Genomic DNA, 22,430 nt, shown 5'->3' with positions numbered 1-22,430 from the left:
GCTAGAAGTAGCACTTTTAGAAGGAAAATAAGGGAGAAAGTCGTCCGAGATGTTTGATTTATGTGATTTAAGATGAATGATTGTTAGCATGCTCATAAAACTCTTCTTTTTGAGGAAATGAACTGGAGACAAAAATAATGAGCTTTGTGGCTGAAGGAGGGGGACAAGAACACAAATATTTTTCACAAGGTGGCCAACTCACATCATAAATTCAATCATGTGGACTCTTTGAATATAAATGGTGCAACTTCCAAGAATCTGGTTGAGATCCAGGAGTATATAGTCCAGTATTACAACAAACTGTATTTTAAGCAATGTTCTTGGAGGCTAAGGGTGGATGGTCTATCTTTCCTATCCATTGATGCGGATGAAAATATTTGTTAGAAAAAGGGTTTGAGGAGGAGGGGGTGTGGGATGTGATCAGGGATTTGAATGGAAATAAGGCTCCGAGTCCAGACGGCTTCAAAATGGCTTTCTTTCAGTAGTGTTGGGCAATTTTAAAAAATGACCTTATGGCTATTTTTGCAGAATTTCATAATTGAGGTCAATTTGAAAAGAGTCTGAATGCTACTTTCTCTGATTCCAAAGAAGACTTGTGCTATGGATGTGAAAGATTTTTGCCCTATTAGTTTGGTGGAGGGGATGTATAAGATTATTTCCAAGGTTCTCACAAACAGGTTTAAGTCAGTATAGGCAAGATTATCTCCAACACACAGAATGCGTTTATTGGTGGTTGACAAATCTTGGATTCAGTGCTTATTGCTAATAAATGCTTGGATAGTCAAATTCGACCAGGGGATAGTTTTGAGATGGGGGATGGGTGTTACGCACTTATGTGAGGCGCAAGAAAACCCTAGCAAATCCTGATGCTAACCATAGTGGCGGCTGAGGAGTATATGGAAAGTTGGGAGGGAAAAGTTTGTGCTTGAAGAGCAGGCTTTGGTAGGAAAGTCCGTTTCCCCAGTTATAGCCTTAGAATAAGGAATTTACTTCCCAATTAGTAGCTAATTTGTAGGGAGCAAATAATGGGAATTATACTTTCCCTAAGACTGGAAATCAAGCAATAACTGCTGTGTTTGTAATTCACCCTATTTATATGGGGTTTCGAATGAATAAAGATATGCAGAAAAATTATCAACATAACTCTCGTAGTTGAAGGAGGCGGAGGTACCTCGAATACCTCGTATCCCTTATTACGTCCATCATAGGTAAGCCTAGGAGACTAGATCCTGTGGCTTTACCCATAACCAAACCAGTCACTCGGTCTCAAACCCGGGTCCTTAACAGCTTGGTATCAGAGCCAGGCCTCGATATGACGGAGCAGCGGATCGAAAGCTTGGAGAAGAAGATGGGATCAATGGAAGAGCGAATCTAGAAGCAGATGGAGGACATGTTGGCTGTCATTGTTGATTACTTCAAGAAAAATAAGATGGAGGAGGCTAACAATTTTGCAAGTTCATCCGGTGTGTGCTCGGCAAGACAATCACCAGAACAGAGTTAGGCGGCTCTTTTTCGAAGGTGGCCAAGCTGAATTTTCCCAAATACGATGGCACCGAAGACCCAACCTGTTGGGTGTGTCGAGCGGAGCAGTTCTTTGAATTCCAAAATACTGTGGAAGAGGACAAAGTGATGCTGGCAGCTTACCACCTGGAGGGTGAGGCCCAATTGTGGTACCAGCTCTTTAAAGAAACGGAGGAAGGGACCTCATGGGAAAAATTGAAGGATGGTCTACATGTCAGGTATGGGCCAACGCAGTTTGATGATTTCTTCGGGGATCTAACAAAGCTGTGGCAAACTGGGACAGTGTGAGAATACCAGGGTCAGTACGAACGGTTGCTGAGCAGGGCAGGGAGGCTCTCAGTAACACAGCAGGTTGGCAGGTTCATCAGCGGTCTCAAGGAGAACATTAGGCTGGAAGTCCAGGCCTCCCGACCCACTACGCTCACCTCGGGAGTAGGGCTTGCCAGGTTGTATGAAGCACGGCTACTATCACAACGGAGGAGCCCGAGTCTTTTTGAGCCTTGGAGAACCACTGGCCCACTGAACAATCCCCCATTACCTTCCGCAAACCTGGTGCGAAGCCAAACCCCAGTGGTTCGGAGGTTAAACCCAGTGGAATTAAAAGATCGAAGGGATAGGGGCCTTTGCTTCAACTGCGACGATAAGTTATCACCTGGACATAGGTGCAAAAACTCTTTTTGATTGAGGGGGTTTATGAAGAGGAAGCTGAGCATTCTAGTCTGGTAGGAGTAGGAGAAGTGGAGGAAGAGGAGGAGTTTGATATTCCCAAAATTTCCCTTCATGCCATCTAAGGGGTGCCAACCCCTCAAACGATGCGTATTGCGGGAACCATCCAGGGGGCACGGGTGATTCTGTTGGCTGATCCGGGGAGTACGCACAATTTTCTCATTACCCAATTGGCAGAAAGGTTGGGCTTGGTACCGGATAGAAAGGCGGCATTTGAAGTGGTGGTGGCAAACGGTGAAAGACTTTCCAGTAGAGGCAAATGCTCGGCGATACCTGTTTTGCTAGAAGGTACCTTATTCATATTAGAATTATTTGTCATTGACCTCCAGGGGTATGACGCAGTCCTTGGGGTCCAATGGCTCAAGACCCTCGGCCCCATACTTTTGGAATTTTGCATCCCTGCACATGAGCTTCACATGGCAGGGGCGGAAGGTGTCCCTGACAGGGATAAATTCCTCTAGTAACCGAGTAGTAGAAGGGCAGAAAATGCAGAGGGAGCTGCGTCGCTGTTCAGAAGGCATCCTACTCCAACTACTGGCCGTGGAACTGGGAGTAGAGCAGCAGTGCTCGGACATAGGTGACCCAGACTTGCAACAACTCTTGGAGGCCTTCTGGGACTTATTTGGAGACCACAGGGGCTTCCACCAATGCGCCGTCATGACAATAAACTTCCCTTGGTCCAAGGGTCTTCCCCGGTGAATGTCCGACCATATCGGTACCCCCATTATCAAAAGAATGAGATAGAGATCTCCATTGTGCAAGAAGAGATTAGCTGGAGACAGAAGTCTAGGGTTCATTGGTTTAAAGAGGGGGATCAATGCACTAAATTTTTTCACCGGATTGCTAATTCGAACAGGAGGTCAAATGCCATGGAGTCTCTCTCAATCAATGGATCTTATTCTTCCGACCAGCAGGTTATTAGGAATCATGTTGCTCACTTTTATGAGTCCTTTTTTTCAGATCCTTTTTCTTGGAGACCTAGGTTGGATAACCTTGCTTTCGACACGTTGGATGCGGTGGAGTCTTCTTCCTTGGAACTTCCTTTTGAGGAAAAGAAGGTCTTTGAGGTGATTAAAGGCATGAATCGTGATAAGGCGCCAGGGCCTGATGGGTTTTCTTTAGCGTTCTTCCAAGATTGTTGGGATGTGATCAAGTCATATCTCATGGGCGTATTCCAGGATTTTCATACTCATAGCAAGTTTGTGAAGAGCATTAATGCTAATTTTCTTGTACTAATCCCGAAGAATTCTGGGGCTACTGATCTGAAAGATTTTCGGCCTATTAGTCTCGTTAGTGGGTTATACAAGATCATTGCAAAAGTTCTTGCTAACAGACTTAGTAAGGTTGTGTATAAGATTATCACGAAGTCTCAGAATGCTTTCGTGAAAGGAAGACAAATTCTTGATCCAGTTCTTATTGCTAACGAATGTCTGGACAATCGTATTAAATTAGGTGAATCAGGTTTGATCTGCAAACTAGATATTGAGAAGGCCTATGATCACGTTAATTGGAATTTCTTGCTGTATCTGTTGAAAAGATGTGGTTTTGGGGTGAGATGGTGTTCATGGATAGAGCATTGTATTTCTTCGGTGCCCTTTTCTGTATTAGTGAATGGTTCCCCTACTGGCTTTTTTAGCAGCTCTCGTGGCCTTAGACAGAGTGATCCTCTATCGCCTCTCTTGTTTGTCATTGTGATGGAGGCCCTCAGCAAGTTATTCTTTGTCGTTGTCCACAGAGGCTTTTTGCCAGGTTTTATTTGTGTTGTTTGAAGCTGTTTCAGGTTTGAAGATTAATTTGGCCAAGTCAGTGTTGGTTCCTGTGGGTGCTGTGGACAATATGGATGAACTGGCCGGTGTTTTGGGTTACGGTGTCTGCTCTCTGCCTATAAAGTATCTCGGTCTTCCGCTGGAGGCCCCTTTTAAGGCCAAGTTCATTTGGGATGATGTTGTTGGTAAGATTGAAAGACGGCTGGCTAGTTGGCAAATGATATACCTGTCTAAGGGTGGTAGAGTTACCCTTATCAAGAGTACTTTATCTAACCTCCCCACGTATTTTCTTTCTCTTTTTCCCATCCCTTCCAGTGTTGCTAATCGCATAGAAAAACTTTATAGAGATTTCTTGTGGGGAGGCCTAGGTGATGATTTCAAATATCACCTGGTTAGTTGGTCCATGGTTTGTACTCCTATTTCACAAGGTGGTTTGGGTTTCCGGAATTTGAGGATGTTTAATCAAGCTTTATTAGGGAAGTGGTTGTGGCGTTATGAGCACGAGAAAGAGGCCTTGTGGAGATTAGTTGTGGATGCTAAGTTTGGTTCATTACGGGCTGGTTGGTGTTCTCTAGATCCCCCTGGGTCTCATGGAGTAGGGCTTTGGAAGTATATTAGGAAGGGGTGGAGTTCGTTTAGTAGGCATACCAGACTTATCTTGGGTAATGGATCTAGAATCAGATTTTGGGATGATTTGTGGGTCGGTGTTACGGACCTATGTTAGGAGGCCCAAACGCGTGCAGCAACATGATGAAACCCTAGCCGTCGCAAACCCTAACCCTAATCCAAGTGGCGGCTGATGTATTTTAGGAAAGAAGTAAGGAACAAGTCGGTGCGTGTGGAGCACGACTTGTGGGAAGGAAATTCCTAAGAATAAGGAATTATGTATTCCAGTAATTAAGGGATTGGTAGCAGGATTTTTAGGGAGAGAAATAAGGGAAGAATTCCTAGAATGAAGGCAATAGCCTAAACAGCATTGATATTGTATTCTATAAGTAGTGATTTGAGATAATAAGAAGGCATGCTGAAATTTATCAAAAAACACAACTCTTGTAGTTGAAATTGGGAGGCAGAGGTACCTCGAATACCTCATTATCCATTCACCATCTTTCACCTTTCACAATAGGGAAACTCAGGAAATCACATCCTGCAGCTTTACCATCCACAAACCAATTACACGATCCCAAACCCAGGCCCACATCAACTTGGTATCAGAGCCAGGTTCCGAAGAGATGGAGCAAAGGATTGAGTGAGTGGAGAAGGAGCTAGGATCCATGGACGATCGGATGCAGAAGGAGATGGAGAAGATGCTCGGTGCCCAGAAACGTATGGAGGAGATGTTGGGTGTCCTGCTCTCCAAAAGTCAGAGTCATCGAGAAGAAGACCAGACCAATGCGGCGAGTTCATCCAGTGGCCGAGCAGGCAGGGATTCCAATCAGACTGAATCTGGAAGTTCCTTTTCGAAGGTTGCAAAGCTGAATTTCCCCAAATATGACAGCACCGAAGACCTAACCAGTTGGGTGTGTCGCGCAGAGTAGTTTTTTGAATTTCAAAATACTGCGGAAGAAGACAGGGTAAGTCTGGCGGCTTACCACCTTGAGGGCGAAGCGCAACTCTTGTACCAGCTCTTCAAGGAAACAGAGGAAGCGGCCTCATGGGAAAACTTGAAAGACGGCCTGCATGTGAGGTATGGACCGACCCAGTTCGAAGATTTCTTTGGGGATCTTACAAAACTACGCCAAACCGGGACGGTGCGTGAATACCAAGGGCAGTACGAGCGCTTGTTGAGCAGTGCAGGTAGGCTCTCGGTCGCACAGCAAGTAGGGGGATTTATAAGCGGCCTCAAGGAGAGCATTAGGTTGGAAGTCCAAGCTTCCGGACCAACCAGCCTGACCGTGGCAGTTGGACTTGCCAGGCTGTATGAAGGACGGCTGATGTCTCAATGAAGGAGTCTCCAATTCTTCGAATCGAGCGTACCACCTTTACCATCCACCAATCTGGTGCGGAACCGGACGCCAGTGATCCGGAAACTGAGCCCAGCAGAATTAAAAGACCGAAGGGAGAGGGGCCTTTGTTTCAATTGCTATGATAAGTTCTCACCCGGCCATAGATGTAAGAAGCTATTCCTTATTAAAGGTATTTATGAGGGGGAAGCTGAAATTGCAAACCCAACAGAAAATGAGGAAGCAGGGGAGGAGGAGGAATTTGAGATTCCGGAGATTTCCCTTCACGCCATTTTCGGAGTACCCACCCCTCAAACCATGCGTATCTCAGGTACCATCAGGAAGGCGCGGGTAATTCTGTTAGCAGACACGGGAAGCACGCATAATTTTCTTAACACAAGGTTGGCAGAAAAACTGGGGTTGGTGCCCGACAAACACACCGCTTTTGAAGTAATAGTGGCAAATGGGGAGAGGCTGTTGAGTAAAGGGAAGTGTTCAGCTGTACCTGTTTTCCTCGAAGGTACTTGTTTTATACTTGAGTTTTTTCTCATTGATCTTTAGGGGTATGACTCTGTTCTCGGAACGCAGTGGCTCAAGACATTGGGTCCCATCCTTTGGGATTTTGCCTCCCTACTCATGAGTTTCACGTGGCAAGGAAGAAGGGTAACTCTGACCGGTATAAACGGCCCCAGCAACAGAGTGTTGGACGTGTCAAAAATGCAAAGGGAACTTCGCCGTAGTTCTGAGGGTATTTTACTGCAACTACTGGCGGTGGAATTGGGGGTGGAGCAACACTGTCCGAGCATCAATGACCCTGACCTACTGCAGCTGTTGCAGGAATTCCAGGGGCTCTTTGAGGAAACGCATGGCCTTCCTCCCGCGCGTCCACATGACCACAGAATTCCCCTCATACAGGTTTCTCCTCCTGTCAATGTGCGACCCTATAGGTACCCCCATTACCAAAAGAATGAGATAGAAAGGATTGTGGTGGGATTACTCAATACAGGGGAAATTCGGCCTAGTACCAGCCCTTATTCCTCCCTTGTGCTGTTGGTCAAGAAGCACGATGGCTCGTGGCGACTGTGTGTAGATTACCGAGCCCTTAACCGAGTTACAATTAAAGACAAGTTCCCCATTCCTGTGGTAGATGAGCTGCTGGATGAGCTACAAGGGGCCCAGTATTTCTCCAAACTTGACCTTCGTTCCGGGTATCACCAAATACGAATGCAGCAGCAAGACATAGAAAAGATGGCTTTTCGCACGCATCATGGACACTTTGAGTTTCTAGTCATGCCATTTGGCCTCACGAATGCCCCTTCAACGTTCCAATCATTGATGAACGACATTTTCAGCAGCCTCTTGCGTAAGTTCGTTCTTGTTTTTTTTGATGATATCCTAATATATAGCAAGAGTTGGACAGAACACTTACAACACCTCTCTACTGTTTTTGAGCTTTTGAGAGCTAACCACTTGTATGTAAGGAAAGAAAAATGCAATTTTGGGCAGCAGCGGGTGAATTATTTGGGCCATGTGATTGACAGGGATGGTGTGGCCGTAGACCCCGATAAAATTCACGCAATGTTGGCGTGGACAAAACCCCACTCCCTTAAGGCACTTCGAGGCTTTCTCGGCCTCATGGGTTACTACCGTAAATTTATCAAGCATTATGGCATCATTGCCCGACCTTTGACGCAGCTCCTCAAAAAGGATGCCTGGGGGTGGAACAAAGAGGCTGAAGACTCCTTCCTTCGGCTCAAGAAGGCCATGACCGAGGCACCAGTGTTAGCTCTACCGGACTTTTCTCAACAGTTTGTAATAGAGTGTGATGCATCCGGCCTCGGCATAGGGGCAGTCTTAATGCAATCACACCGGCCCATTGCGTATTTCAGCCAAGCTCTCCATGGTCGTAACCTTGCTCTTTCTACCTATGACAAGGAAATGCTTGCCTTAGTCACAGCCGTCCATAAGTGGCGGCCATACCTCCTAGGCCATTGATTTGTTGTGCGGACTGACCACCGCAGCCTTAAGTTCTTATGGGACCAAACCATAGCCACGGAGGCACAGAAGAAGTGGCTGTTCAAGCTCATGGGGTACGACTTCAGCGTTGAATACAAGAAGGGTTATGAGAACCGTGCAGCAGACGCTCTTTCTCGACAAATGGAAGGCACTCTTTTGGCTTTGTCTGCCCCAATTCCTCACTGGATCATGCCCATTCAGCAAGAACTCCAACAAGATCCCGACCTTATAGCTCTAACAGAGAAGATCAAGCGAGGGAATATCACGGGTCCTTGGAGTTTGCAAGGGGGCCTCATCTATTTCAAAAATCGGATCTACCTCACCTCTGCTTCCCCTATCACAGCCGCCATCATTGCTGAGTTCCATAACAGCACACACGAGGGGTATCAAAAGGGACTTAAACGTCTCAAGTCAGTTTTCTATTGGTCGCAAATGAAGCTGCAACTCCACAATTTTATTAAGAATTGCGATACTTGCCAGCGCCACAAGGTTGACAACACCAAGCCTGACGGGCTGATGCAGCCCCTCTCCATTCCAGAGCAAGTTTGGACAGATATATCCATGGATTTCATAGATGAATTGCCCACCTCATATGGTAGAACTACTATCTTTGTGGTTGTTGATCGTCTCTCCAAATATGGGCATTTTACTCCTCTCAAGCACCCTTACACAGCAGCCCAAGTAGCAAAAACCTTCTTTGAGGTAATTTTCCACTTACTTGACATTCCCTCTTCAATTGTTTGTGATCGGGACCCGGTATTCACCGGAATTTTTTGGAGGGAACTCTTTCGCCTCCATGGGACCAAATTCAATTTCAGTTCCACTTATCACCCCCAAACAGACGGTCAAACGGAGGTTGTGAACCGCACCATTGAAATGTACTTACGGTGCTTCACCAGTTCTTCACCTAAACAGTGGGTCAAGTGGCTGCTATGGGTGGAATATTGCTACAACACCAGCTTCCACTCAGCTACAAAGCGGACTCCCTTCGAGATCGTTTACGGTCGACCACCGCCATCCTTGCTACCTTATGTTCCGGGAACAACAAAGTCCGCCGCTGTTGAGGACACTTTGAAAGCCCGAGATGAAGTTCTTAAGGAGGTACGTCAACACTTGTTTGCAGCCCAGAATCGAATGAAGCAAATATATGATAAAGATCATACAGAATGCAGTTTTTCGGAGGGAGAATGGGTTTACTTGAGGCTCCAAGGGTACCGGCAGCATTCTGTACATAAGAGGCAGCATCAAAAACTAGCTCCTAAGTTCTATGGGCCCTACAGAATCATCAAGAAAATAGGCCCTGTGGTGTACCAACTAGCCCTGCCTCCAAAGGCTAAAATTCATAACGTTTTTCATGTATCGGTCCTTAAAAAATGGGTGGGTGTTGGCATACCAGTTCAGGATGATCTTCCCCTTCTTTCTCAAGATAGCAGACTGACTCCTCAAGCCATTCTTGATCAACGAGTTCAGCAGGGCAGTACTGAGGTGTTAGTGCATTGGAAGGAGTTATCACCTGCAGATGCCACATGGGACCCTCTCGCGGACCTCCAGCTGCGTTTTCCCACTTTTGCCCTTGAGGACAAGGGCCATTCTAAGGGCGGAGGAGTGTTACGAACCTATGTTAGGAGGCCCAAACGCGTGCAGCAACATGATGAAACCCTAGCTGTCGCAAACCCTAACCCTAATCCAAGTGGCGGCTGATGTATTTTAGGAAAGAAGGAACAAGTCGGTGCGTGTGGAGCACGACTTGTGGGAAGGAAATTCCTAAGAATAAGGAATTATGTATTCCAGTAATTAAGGGATTGGTAGCAAGATTTTTAGGGAGAGAAGTAAGGGAAGAATTCCTAGAATTAAGGCAATAGCCTAAACAGCGTTGATATTGTATTCTATAAGTAGTGATTTGAGATAATAAGAAGGCATGCTGAAATTTATCAAAAAACACAACTCTTGTAGTTGAAATTGGGAGGCAGAGGTACCTCGAATACCTCATTATCCATTCACCATCTTTCACCTTTCACAATAGGGAAACTCAGCAAATCACATCCTGCAGCTTTACCCATCCACAAACCAATTACACGATCCCAAACCCAGGCCCACATCAGTCGGAGAGATGCCTCTCAAAGAAGCTTTTCCAGGTTTGTATGACATAGCTTGTGACAAGAGCTCGCTAGTTGCAGCGCATTTGATTTTGGAGAACGAGCCTTATCAGTGGGATGGCAGATTCTTTCGAGCGGCACATGATTGGGAGGTGGATGACTTGGCTTCTTTTTTCGCCTTATTGTATTCTATTAGACTAGAGCGTGTTGGGGAAGATAAGCTTTGGTGGTCTCCTTCTTGCAAATGGAAGTTTGATGTTAGATCCTTCTATAAGACTCTTGTTCACAAGGAGTCTGATTGTTTTCCTTGGAAGAGTATTTGGCGGACTAAGGCTCCTTCAAAAGTGGCTTTTTTTGCTTGGGTGGCAGCGCTAGGGAAGATTCTTACTTTGGACAATCTTAGAAAGAGACAAATCATTGTGATAAATAGATGTTGTATGTGCAAAAAGAATGAGGAGTTTGTGGATCATCTTCTTCTTCACTGTGAGGTCGCTTGTGTTCTGTGGAGTGCCATTTTTGGTCGTTTCAGACTATCTTGGGTGATGCCTCGTCGGGTGGTAGATCTATTCGCTTGTTGGTGGGCGGGTGGATGCTCTCGGAGTGTGGTGGTGTGGAAGATGGTTTCTTGTTTCCTCTTATGGTGCTTGTGGAGGGAACGTAAAGATAGACAGTTCAAGGACAAAGAAAGATCCATGGAGGAGCTCAAGTCTTTTTTCTTTTATTCTTTGTATTCTTGGACGGCCGCATTCCTAGCACCTTTAGTGATTAGTTATAATGATTTTCTTGTTTTATTTTCCTCTTCTTAGCAGCTGTTCTTGTATACTCTCTGTGTACTTGATCGCCTTTTACGCTTTTAATAATTTTTTTTTTACTTATCAAAAAAAAAAAAAGAATAAGACAGAGAAGATTATTGTCGAGTTATTGAACACCGGAGTAATCAGAACAAGCACCAGCCCTTATTCCTCTCCAGTCCTGCTAGCTAAGAAACAAGACGGCTCATGGCGATTATGTGTGGATTATCGTGCCCTCAACAAGATTACTATCAAGGACAAGTTTTCTATTCCCTTGATCGACGAGCTGCTGGATGAGTTACAGGGAGCCCAGTATTTTTCTAAGCTTGACCTTCATTCCGGATCCCACCAAATCCGGATGAGGGAGAAAGATATAGAAAAAACAGCCTTCCGTACGCACCATGGGCACTTCGAGTTTCTGGTAATGCCATTTGGCCTCACGAATGCCCCCTCGACTTTCCAATCTTTGATGAACGACATATTCGGCAGCCTTCTACGTAAGTTCGTCCTTGTTTTTTTTTTATTTTTTTTTATTTTTTATGACATACTAATTTATAGTAGAACTTGGGATGAACACTTGTAGCACCTCAATGAGGTTTTGGAGATCCTGAAGGTTAACCGCTTGTATGTTCGGAAGGACAAGTGCAGCTTCGGGCAACAAAGGGTAAAATATTTGGGCCACATCATCGATAGGAGTGGGGTTGCAGTGGATCCGGAAAAGTTCCAAGCCATGTTGGTATGGCTGAAGCCTCAGAATCTCAAGGCACTTAGGGGTTTCCCCGGCCTCACCGGCTACGACCGTAAATTTATCCAGCATTACGGCAGTATCGCCCGGCCCTTGACACAACTCCTCAAAAAGGATGCGTTCGGATGGAATGAAGAGGCTGAAGAGTCTTTCTCGCGGCTCAAGGAAGCAACGACCAAGGCTCCAGTATTAGCCCTACCAGATTTTCCCCAGCAGTTCATAATTGAGTGTGAAGTATTCAGCTTCGGCATTGGGGCCGTTTTGATGCAAGGCCGACGTCCCATTGCATACTTCAGCCAAGCCCTCCATGGGCAAAACCTTGTCTTGTCCACCTATGAAAGGGAGATGCTCGCATTCGTCACCGCCTTCCAAAAATGGCGCCCCTACCTCTTGGGCCATAGGTTTGTAGTGCGAACTGACCATTGCAGCTTGAAGTTCTTATGGGATCAAACCATAGCCACAGAGGCGCAGCAGAGGTGGCTGATCAAACTTATAAGGTACGACTTCGTCATCGAATGCAAGAAGGGCGATGACAACTGGGCGGCTGATGCCCTCTCTCGACAGCAAGAAGGGACCCTCTTGGCTTTGTCCTCACCAGTCCCTAGCTAGATTGAACCCATCCAGCAAGAAGTTCAAAATGAACCTGATCTTATAAAACTGACCGAGGAAATCCAGCAGCAAAACATCAAGGGTTCGTGGCAGGTACGGGCAGGACTCATTTACTTCAAAAATCAGATTTACCTCAGGTCCGCATCCCCCATTGCAGCAGCCATCATCGCAGAATTTCACAACAGCACTCACGAGGGGTATCACAAGGGCCTCCAACGCATCAGGTCAGTTTTTTATTGGTCCCAAATGAAGCAACAACTCCGCACCTTTATAAAAAATTGCGATACCTGCCAACGTCACAAGGCTGCCAATACCAAACCCGTTGGTTTGCTGCAGCCCCTGCGCATTCCCGAGCACGTGTGGTCGGACATATCCATGGATTTTATCGATGGGTTGCCGTCTTCCTATGGCAGAACCACCATCTTTGTGGTTGTAGACTGCCTCTCCAAATACGGTCACTTTACACCTCTTAAGCACCCTTACACCGCGGCCCAGGTGGCACAAACCTTCTTTGAAGTAATTTTCAAATTGCATGGAATTCCATCTTCTATTGTATGCGACAGGGATCCCGTCTTTACTGGAATTTTTTGGCGGGAGCTCTTCCGCCTTCATGGGACCAAGTTCAACTTTAGCTCCGCCTATCATCTCCAAACAGACGGCCAAACGGAAGTGGTAAACCGCACCATTGAGATGTACTTGCGGTGTTTCACCAACTCCTCACCCAATTGATGGGCTAAGTGGCTGCCTTGGGTGGAATATTGTTACAACACGGGTTATCACTCGGCCACCAAGCGGACTCCATTCTAGATTGTGTACGGGCGGCCCCTACCTCCTCTGTTGCCTTACGTTCTAGGAACCATGAAGTCAGCTGCAGTGGAAGATACCTTGAAGGCCAGAGATGAAATTCTGCAAGAGGTGCGGCAGCATTTATTGGATGCCCAAAACCGGATGAAGCAAGTGTATGATAAAGGCCATTTGGAGCAGTCATTTTTTGAGGGTGAATGGGTTTACTTGAAGCTCCAAGGGTACCGACAGCAATCTATCCAGAAACGACACAACCAGAAACTAGCTCCCAAGTTCTACAGGCACTACCGTATTGTTAAGAAAATCGGCCCAATGCCATATCGATTGGCTCTACCTTCCCAAGCCAAAATTCATGATGTCTTTCATGTTTCAGTTCTCAAGAAATGGGTAGGAGTTGGCACTCTAATACATGATGATCTCCCCCTCCTCGCCGATGATCGACAGTTAACTCCCCAAGCCATCCTTGACCAACAACTTCAGCAAGGAAATGTGGAGATACTCGTGCACTGGAAGGATCTTTCACCAGCTGATGCCATGTGGGAATCTCTCTCGGACTTCAAGCTTTGTTTTCCTTTATTTCCCCTTGAGGACAAGGGTCATTCTAAGGGGGAAGGAGTGTTACGTACTTATGTGAGGCGCAAGAAAACCCTAGCAAATCCTGATGCTAACCACAGTGGCGGCTGAGGAGTATATGGAAAGTTGGGAGGGAAAAGTCTGTGCTTGAGGAGCACGGCTTTTGGTAGGAAAGTCTGAAGAATAAGAGGTTGTGTTTCCCCAGTTATAGCTTTAGAATAAGGAATTTACTTCCCAATTAGTAGCTGATTTGTAGGGAGCAAATAATGGGAATTATACTTTCCCTAAGACTGGAAATCAAGCAATTACTGCTGTGTTTGTAATTCACCCTATTTATATGGGATTTAAAATGAATAAAGATATGCAGAAAAATTATCAACACAACTCTCGTAGTTGAAGGAGGTAGAGGTACCTCGAATACCTCGTATCCCTTATTACGTCCATCATAGGTAAGCCTAGGAGACTAGATCCTGCGGCTTTACCCATAACCAAACCAGTCACTCGGTCTCAAACTCGGGTCCTTAACAATGGGTCACATGTCAATTTTTCGCATAATTGGTGGTGTGGGGATAGATTTTTGAAGCAATGTTTTCTAGTTTTTTTTACTATTGTGAGGAATAAAGAGGTGATGGTGGCAGATAATTTGGTTGTTCAAAATGAAGTTACTTAGTGGAATGTTATTTTTATGCGTCCAGTCCAGGATTGGGAGATGGAGATGGTACTTTCTTTCTTCGCTCAGCTTTATTCGATTTCAGTTTGACATGGAGAGGATGACATGTTAGTTTGGAACCTCTCCAAAAGGGGTTTATTTGAAGTGAAGTCCTATTATGAAGGGTTAAATGGGAAAGATGGCCCATCATTTCCTTGGAAGGCTCCGGCAAGAGTGGATTTCTTTGTATGGACAGCAGCTTTAGGTAAAATTTTGACGCATGACAAACCACGAAAGATGAATGTCGTGGTGACTGAGTGGTGCTGTATGTGTAATAAGAGTGGGGAGCCAATTGAACATCTATTACTTCATTGTGAAGTTGCTTGCGATCTATGGAGTTACATTTTTACTTTATTTGGGGTAAAATGGATTATGCCACGAATGGTGTTGGAGTTGACTAGTTGGGGTGTGTCGTATGGGTATGGTCCAGCTAAGAAAGTTTGTCGGTTAGTTCCGTTGTGTTTAATGTGGTGTATTTGGCGGGAACGGAATGTGCATCGATTTGAAGATGTAGAGACATCGATGGTATAACTAAGGAAGTTTGCTTAACACGTTATATATTTGGATAGCGTCTCATTATAGCTTGTATGTTTTTACGTATGCAGAATTTTAAATTTATTTTCTGTCCGTTCCTATTAGGGGAACTCTTGTATACTTCTTGTGTATTAGGGTTGTGTCCTTCTGTGTTTTATTAATGAATTGACATTACTTATTAAAAAAAAAAAAAAAAAAAAAAAAAAAAAAAAAACCTTATGCTGCTAAAAATACAAGAGGAAGGCACAGTTGTGAGATAAAGATGAGGGAGTTGAGGCATGAGAGAGACATAGAGCCTTTGTTGTAGATTTGACCCTCACTAGAGCCGAATGTTGAATAAAAATCTGTGTAATTAAGACTATGCTGTTGGGTTAGGTTTCTGAAGCTCAGTTGGTGCTATTGTACTTTACACCTTCTCCCATATTTGATAAAATTTATCGAACTTTATGTTGATTAGCAAACTTACTTAATTCCTGATCAGACTTTATTTTTGTTTTTATTGCCATTTTTCTCAAATTCTATTTTCATTATTGTTGTCTTTCATTGACATCACAGCACTAAAAAAGTTATCCATGGCTTTAACAAAAGACCCTTTGCAACCTTCCTCATCTTCCATGGCAGTCTTAATTGTCTCCATCGCTTGTCAAGCTTTCCTTCTTGTTTCCTTCCCTGCCTGTGTCTCATTCATCACCAAGTCAATTTTAGCAATGATATCTTCATATCTAACCTCACAGCTCTTCCCCCTTGTGACCTCCACACAAACTCCCACCTTTTCCTCCAGTAACGTGACGTTGAAGAATTGCTCGGCTGCCATCAGCCATCCAATCAGAGGCAGGCCATGACTGAGAGCTTCAAGCACTGAATTCCACCCACTATGCATTAAAAATGCAGAACCAGACTTGTAGCTCAAAATTTCCACCTGGGGTGCCCAATTGTACACTGGAAACCCTCTTCTTGAATCGTTCATCCTCTCTTTGAATCCTCTGGCAACACTTACCGCTAGTTCTTTTTATAGATCACAGTTGGTAAATTTTGCACATGCATTCAAAATTGTTAATGGGAATCACATGCAATCTTATGTAGAGAGTTGTCTATTTGTGACGAAATACTGGGCCTTATAAGATGCTACTTCTTGGGGTTAATCATTCCCTTTTAGGGTGACTTGAAGTGATGAACAAGTTTTATGAATTTTCTTGGAAAGGTATCTTACTCTCCAAATAACAACTGGGAAATTGGACAAATATAATTATCTTGCTTGGTTGCAATTTGCTCTTTTATATATTAAAAGTAGAGGAAAAATAGGATACTTGAATGGTAAAATTCAGGAAGCAAAGCTAGATGATCTTGTTTATGATAGATGGGAAGCAAAAATTCCAATTTTATGTCAGAGTCGTTACACTTAACGCAACCGGTGATTAGTCAGGGGTACTTGTTTCTCTAAGAAAGAAATTTGGGATGCAACAACTCAAACTTATTCCAAAATAGGGAATGCAACACAAATCTATAAACTCAAACATCAAATTCATGGAACACTTAGTGTGAATGGTCTATAGCAACCTACTTTATAAACTTTTTGCATTATGGCAGGAATTGGATCACTATCAAAAGTTTTAGATGGCATGTGCAATCGATGCTATAAAATTTCAGAAATTGGTAGAAGATGGTCGAATATATGACTTTTGATACGTTCAGATTTTCCTAGGGCTAGGTGGCACTACTGTAGCCACCAAGCAACCCCAAGCCGGCTGAAATAAGGAGTTTAATTCTCCATATTTTATTTCCTTAAGTATTTAGTTTAATAAGGAATGTATTTTTCATTAGTTATTTCCTTCTTAGTTTATTTTCCTGCATTGTCATCTATTTAAGTGTAATCCTATTCAAGGAATAAGCATGCTGAATTATAATCAAACATAGACCTTATTGGTTGTTTTGGAGATCAAGGCTCTCTAGAAGTAGCCATTAGAGATCAAGGATCTCTCGAAGTAGCCCATATATTTTCTTTTGTTCCTTTTTATTATTTGATTGCATCAAGTGGTATCAGAGCGAAGGTTAATTTTTTTCTACAACAATCTCCGATCCACATCATCACCATGTCTTTTTGGAATGAAGAGGAACGAGCGAGACTAGACAAGATGCGATCAGAATTCCTTGCGTACAAAGAAGAAGCGAGCAAACGGATGGAGGAGATCAGGAAAAGAATTGAAAGTTTTTCTCCACCACGCACCTCTCCAGTGATCCAAGCCCCACCCATACAACCTACCCTGTCGGCTGAGTTCCCAATCAAATTTGCTGTTGTAGGTGATCTTGGACAGATTGTGTGGATCAACTCAACCCTCCAATACACAGCAAAGTCTATATTTTCTGCAAAAGATTACAATGATTATATGGCTCTGGGTCATGCGTATGAAGGATGGAAAGATGCAGAAAGAGAAGGATCTGCATACGAGTATTGCTGGAGGAACAACAGATTAAGTCACAACCAGTCATTGGTTCGTGCAATTATATGTTCTGGCCTTTTTCTTGGCATAGCATCTGTAGTGCACAGAGAGACATCCATGTCTTTCAAAATGATGGATGATAGCCAGGTTTTACTCTATGAAAATTCTGTCAATGCTTGTTACCAGAAAATTTCTAACCCATGGCTAGTCTTTGGTGAAAAAGTGAAGGTGAATACAGTTTTCATATGCAATTCCACTGGCGTCTTTGATTCAATGCTGATCCTTTTTGGTGGTGCTCTCGGCCATGGTGTACAGGCTAGGCATTTGAAAGGGTTGGAAGGGCGGGGACTGTTTTTTGCAAAACCAGAATTCTTCCTTGGGGACAAGGAAGATGTTAGGGGAGAGGAATGATACGTTCAGATTTTCCTAGGGCTAGGTGGCACTACCGTAGCCACCAAGCAACCCCAAGCCGGCTGAAATAAGGAGTTTAATTCTCCATATTTTATTTCCTTAAGTATTTAGTTTAATAAGGAATGTATTTTCCATTAGGTATTTCCTTCTTAGTTTATTTTCCTGCATTGTCATCTATTTAAGTGTAATCCTATTCAAGGAATAAGCATGCTGAATTATAATCAAACATAGACCTTATTAGTTGTTTTGGAGATCAAGGCTCTCTCGAAGTAGTCATTGGAGATTAAGGCTCTCTCGAAGTAGCCCATATCTTTTCTTTTGTTTCTTTTTATTATTGATTGCATCAACTTTCTTGTAGGTTTCATGGCTTCTCATGATGGTGTCCGTTTCCGTTGCAAAAGTGTTTGGCGTACTAAGGTTCCGTTGAGAATGGCCATTTTTGGTTGGTCAGCGGGCCCTAAGAAAGATCCTTACCATGGATAATCTCTGAAAGCGGCACGTCATAATGGTTGATTGATGTTGTTAATGTAAAAGGAATGAGGAGTTTGGACCATCTTCTGCTTTATTGTGAGGTTGCTTGTGCCATTTGTAATGTTTTCTTCAATTAATTTGGGTTGTTTTGGGTCATGCCTAGACGAGTAGTTGATTTGTATGCTTGTTGGTGGACTACTGGCAACACTTGGAGTACTGTTGTGTGAAAAATGGTGCCTTCGTGCCTTTTTTGGTGTCTATGAAGAGAAATGAATGATAGAAATTTTGAGGACCGTGGGAGGACTTTGAAAGAGATAAAGTCTTTATTTTTCAACACATTGTATTTTTAGATAGCTGCTTTTGTCTTTTGGTGATTAATTATCATGATTTTCTTGTTCTTTTAGCTAGTGGCTTCTCTTGTATACTTCATGTGTACTTGGGAGTGTCTTATTCTTTTAATGGTATTTCGATTACTTATAAAAAAAATTCTTGTAGGTTTGAATTATGAGTATGATCAAGTTTGAGTCCAGAAATATGACAATATGACAAAATATTCTAGAAAGAGACAAATGTATAGTGTCACATCATTGTTATGGATTGGTGTTGTATGTGTAAAAAGAGTGGGAGATTTCCAAAATTGGCAATCTCAAGTACGAGAATTGATGTTAGAATTGGTCCCAATTCTAAAAGAAATGGGATATTTGGCTCAGAACTTAGAAAGGCAAGAAAAAAAATATATATATGAAGAGAAAGAAAGGAAAACTGAGTGGCGAAGGATTTGAAGTACCAATGCCCACTCTTAAGCAACAGTGTGCTGGTTCATCAAATTGATGTTGAAATGCTTTTTTGATAGATTTTATGTGTTTGTAAACTCACACATGAACACATGCACACACCAAAGGGATCTGAATATGAACTGTGAACCTGAAAATGAAACCCAATCTACCCAATGTACTGTGACCTGTCTGTACCATAAACCCAGAATGCAATTTCCAGGTAACTCTGGTTCTCATCATGCCTTTAGTTTAGTGTAACAAGCATGTTCTTGTTATGGAAATAAACAGAAATTTGTAGAAGATAAAATGGAAATGAGAGAAGAAATGGATTGAATGAATGAAGAATTATAGCTATACTGAATTGATAAGCCGATTCGAGATGGCGAGTCTCCTAAGCAGAATTCGAGATCGCTACTCTCCAATGTTCAAAGAACAACCAAATACTCAACAAGCTACCTTCTACTCAGCCACCTACAACTATTTATAGCTAAACTAATGCTCAGTGTAATACCGGTAAATGAAACGCAAAGCAAGACTATTAAACGACATTACAATTTAGAAACAAACTAACTATTGTAACCCACTAACAGAACACGTGTCCTCTCCTCTAATTTCCAGCTTGATTGATCTAGCCTTATAAGAATCCACCTGTTACAATACTCCCCTGTTTTTAAACACCTTGCCCACAAGGTGTGGGTAAAAAATGAAGCAGCAAGGAGATCCTTCTGTATTGTCTGTGTTAGGGTGATATCTAAAAGCTCACACCGAATAGGCATCTCCATCTCATAGCAGGGAGTCTTCAAGATGTGACTAGCATTTACACGTTTACACATTTCCACTTGCTTATTTTCTCCATTTCTTCTTCCTCCTCCTCGAAGATTTCTTTCTCCTCCTGGGTCAAAAACCCAGTAGCCGCACCCAAGAAAGACCTTGCCTTCCCGAACCAACATCTTATGTTCCAAACTGTATAGCACCTCATCTGTTGCTGCAGGCTTCCGGACTGTAATCCAACCAACCTCCGCACCAGCACTACTTAACAGAAATGCCAGCTCCATCGACAGTAATGGTCCACCAAAGAGAGAGAGCTCGTGTGCGAGTAGGACACGTTTAGACTTCATGAACCCGAGTGGGCTCGGCACAGACTTACAATTACCCATCAATGCAGCCAGCCCTTCTAAACGCACCGTTTTTCTCAATGCTTCATATGCACCATTTTGTCCAGTGACTCCAGCTATATGCAACCACTTGGTCCACTCCCACTGGATTTCTTGACACGTAACAGCTTGAACTAAGCCATTTGGAAAATGTGCTTGAGGGTGCATTAGTTCTGCAACTGCCACGTAAAGGCTTCTAGGTGCTTTCCTTCTTTTTCGTTCTGTAATTGTTCTTTCTCCACTGCATTTCCAATTTCTTCTGTAAGTTTTCCAGATCACCACTTCCATGGAACACAACCCGCGGGGCTTAGTGCTGGACATGACCACCACGTCACAAGGCCTAATGCTCACTGCAGCTTCTTTGTTCTTCTTTGTTTTGTCATCTTCTTTGTTTTGGCATCTTCTAGGACACCGATATCCCACAAAATGCCCTCTACGCATACCACCTTTAAATCTCGTTTGATCCCTCGCATCCTCTTGGTCCTTCCAACGCCATCGGTGTTTCAGAACCACAAGAACCACGTTTGAGCACTTGTGGCCAGCTGTAAGCATGAACAGTCCAGTGGTGTTAGTTGTTGCTGACCTTGGGCTCCCACGAAAGCCACCATTTAAATCTTTAATGCCTTTGGGTAGGACAGGTGTGCTGCTGCCGGAAGATGCAGCAGCTCTAACCTGCTCGGAAAAGAGCATCTGCACAACTACACGCAATGAGAGTCTCTCATTTTGCACGGCAAGCCTGCATGCATCAACTGTTAACTGCTTGTAGTCCATCAGCTTGCATATCCTTTTTCTCTCACTCTTGCCAATCCCCGGGTGCTCCTCAAGATACATGCCAATGGTGCAGTAGAACCTGTCATGAGCAGGCCTAGAGATACCAGACACCATCTCAGCAAGATCATCAAACATGTGAATTGAGGCCTCCAGAATGTTTGCCCTCGGTACTGCATAGCCTCCATGTTGTTGCGGTGCTACCCATTCCAAAATCTCAGCCCGGCGCGGATTGTGCTTTCCATTCCCAGAGTCAACAGAATTTGCATCAAACAAGTGCTCTGCATATCGATCTGGAACTTGATAATCCATCCCACTCCGCTCTGTAAATAGCTGCTCTTCAGGAGTTTCAGGAATTCGTGGAGGAGGAATTACGTTGAACTGATGGTAGGCGTTGTCAACCGGATCTGCTACTGTATTTATTGAGTGTTTTGGATCGTCAGCCGGTTCTGTTGCTAGGTCTGTTACGGAAATAAAAGTGGATTTGGCTTTACTGTCTCTCTTCTCTTCTTCTTTGGTCGTGAATTCCTCTTGGTTTTCCACCTCCTTAGGAACTGAATCTGGAAATTGCTTCTCCACTAGAGATTCTAAACTCTTTGGTTGGGAAATTTCATCGAACAGGTTGTAGGAAACTTCAACCGAATCAGTTGGTTCTTCATCTCTTTTCTGGACTTGCTCACAGTTTGCCATGAAATCACCGAATTGCTGACATTGTTGGTCCTCCGATTCTTGTCTGAATCGAAGGTGAATGAGTCGCACAAATTTCTCCCAATCAGCATCCATTGTAAAAACTCCATCCCGTTCCATTGTTACCAACCAATCGAGAGCCTCACCTTCCATGTAATATGAGGCCATCATATATTTGTGAAGATCGTTGGGGGTATTGTAGTAGAGGAAATTTTGCTGAAGCTGGAACATCCAAACGGAGAGGTTTTTTCCATCAAAATGGTGAAGATCCATAGATCTAGGGTTTGGAAATGAACAAAATAGAAAATCAGTGGAACCTGGCTCTGATACCACTTGTAACAAGCATGTTCTTGTTATGGAAATAAACAGAAATTTGTAGAAGATAAAATGGAAATGATAGAAGAAATGGATTGAATGAATGAAGAATTATAGCTATACTGAATTGATAAGCCGATTCGAGATGGCGAGTCTCCTAAGCAGAATTCGAGATCGCTACTCTCCAATGTTCAAAGAACAACCAAATACTCAACAAGCTACCTTCTACTCAGCAACCTACAACTATTTATAGCTAAACTAATGCGCAGTGTAATACCGGTAAATAAACGCAAAGCAAGACTATTAAACGACATTACAATTTAGAAACAAACTAACTACTGTAACCCACTAACAGAACACGTGTCCTCTCCTCTAATTTCCAGCTTGATTGATCTAGCCTTATAAGAATCCACCTGTTACATTTAGAAATTCATTGTTGTTATGTTTATTAATGCCTCTGAGGCGCATATTTTTATGGATCTTTCTGTGCAAGTTAGTGTAACATCTCACTCTCGTTACTTATCGGGGCAAATTCTAACTGTTATCTTCTTCATAGTCCTTGTACTTCTCCGAATAA

At 43.6% G+C, this 22,430-nt stretch overlaps 1 protein-coding gene across 1 annotated transcript in view; it reads left to right on the top strand.

Moving 5' to 3' along the window:
* The window catches only part of LOC133878993 (uncharacterized), a 38,758-nt gene that overhangs the window by 3,548 nt on the left and 12,780 nt on the right, over positions 1-22,430 (top strand). The gene's annotated exons all lie outside the window — the stretch shown is intronic.

The sequence above is a fragment of the Alnus glutinosa genome, chromosome 10 (genome assembly GCF_958979055.1).
Source record: "Alnus glutinosa chromosome 10, dhAlnGlut1.1, whole genome shotgun sequence".
Lineage (NCBI taxonomy): Eukaryota > Viridiplantae > Streptophyta > Magnoliopsida > Fagales > Betulaceae > Alnus > Alnus glutinosa.
Note: the sequence above shows the minus strand (reverse complement) of the source record. Positions and strands in the feature narration are given on the sequence as shown.